Source organism: Aplysia californica, unplaced genomic scaffold (genome assembly GCF_000002075.1).
Source record: "Aplysia californica isolate F4 #8 unplaced genomic scaffold, AplCal3.0 scaffold00281, whole genome shotgun sequence".
NCBI lineage: Eukaryota > Metazoa > Mollusca > Gastropoda > Aplysiida > Aplysiidae > Aplysia > Aplysia californica.
The window spans coordinates 372,392-373,827 of record NW_004797551.1 but is presented as its reverse complement, the minus strand read 5'-3'; positions in this window follow the sequence as shown (position 1 = coordinate 373,827).

Here is a 1,436-nt window from a genome sequence, read left to right as displayed (position 1 = left end):
CAGCAGCAGCAGCAGCAGCAGCAACAACAACAACAACAACAACAACAACAACAACAACAACAGCAGCAGCAGCAGCAGCAGCAACAACAACAACAACAACAACATAGTTAACATTTTCGTCTGTGAGTAAAGAGAAGCACATCGACACAATAATGGTCATTTAGTGCTGGGAAACAAAGTAAGAACCAACAGAGAGAAGGCAAAGAAGTAGGACCTAACAGTGCGGCGTCTTCCAGCAACCCGCTCTGCGAACCAAGGGAAATTTTAAAGAGTACTTTTTACGCCTCTTTGACCTTATGTCTGCCGAAAATAACAAGATTCGGCAAAAATGCAAAAGCGTTGAACCAAAAAACAGAATCCGAAATGTTTTATTCAGCTGTTGCGGAGTTACTCTGGCGTTAATGTTTTCTGGGTCATCGTGACATGGCAACGTCCGACTTGTGGCTCTGATGTTCGTTCGTTTGTTTGTTTGAGTAAAGAGAAGCACATCGACATAATAAAGGTCATAGTTTAGTGCTGGGAAAAAGTCGTAAGACAGACAGACAGAAACAACAGAGGGGAAAGTCAAGATATAAGGACCTACCAGTGGCACCCTCCAACCACCCGCTACAGGTGATGTAAAGTAAACTGCACCGGACCACACACACTGAGAGAAGAACGTTCAGACATGTCAATCTAACACCTAGCCATCTCGAAAGGGCGAGAAATCTCGGAGGTCCCGTGTGCAAGTTGCTGACGTTGAAGATCCCTCAAATTGATGGTGCAACATCGATAAGAATTGGCTTCGGTCGCCACTCGGGCAAAATTGATAATTTCCTACCAAACTAAAAATTATGTTTTATGTGTCCCGCGCCTTCCAACAACCCGCCCTGCAAACCAAAAGGCATTTAACAGTATTTTTTACGCCTCTTTGGTCTTATGTCAGCCGAAAATAAATCTAACAAGATTCGGCAAAGTTGTGCAACTTGCCCAGAAGATCAGAAATCTGAGTCGAAACATTATGAATCGTAGACGTCGCTTACGTAACTGAGACAATCTCGGATGACTGGTTCTTTTCTTGTTTGACCTAATATTTGGAAAAGGCGTCTTTTTAAGCAGACCCCCCCCCCCCTTTTTTTCTTTTTTTGCAAGACGGTTTGCTCATGTTAGGTGTAAAACGATCACACAGCATTATGTCTTACATTTTTTCTTCCATTTTTTTTTTGGGGGGGGGGTGGGTGGTTAAAGAGATGCACATCGACACAGTTGTGGTCTTATATTGCAAGGAAGAAACAATACAGATAGACAGAAGCGACAGAGGGAAAGAAAAGAAATGTACATACTAGTGGCGCCCTCATTCCATGTAACATGTTTTGTGTGTTCTTGAAGCCCCGACGATCAGACATCCGAGTCGTAACACTTTGAATTGTAGACGACGCTTACAAAACTTTTGTCAC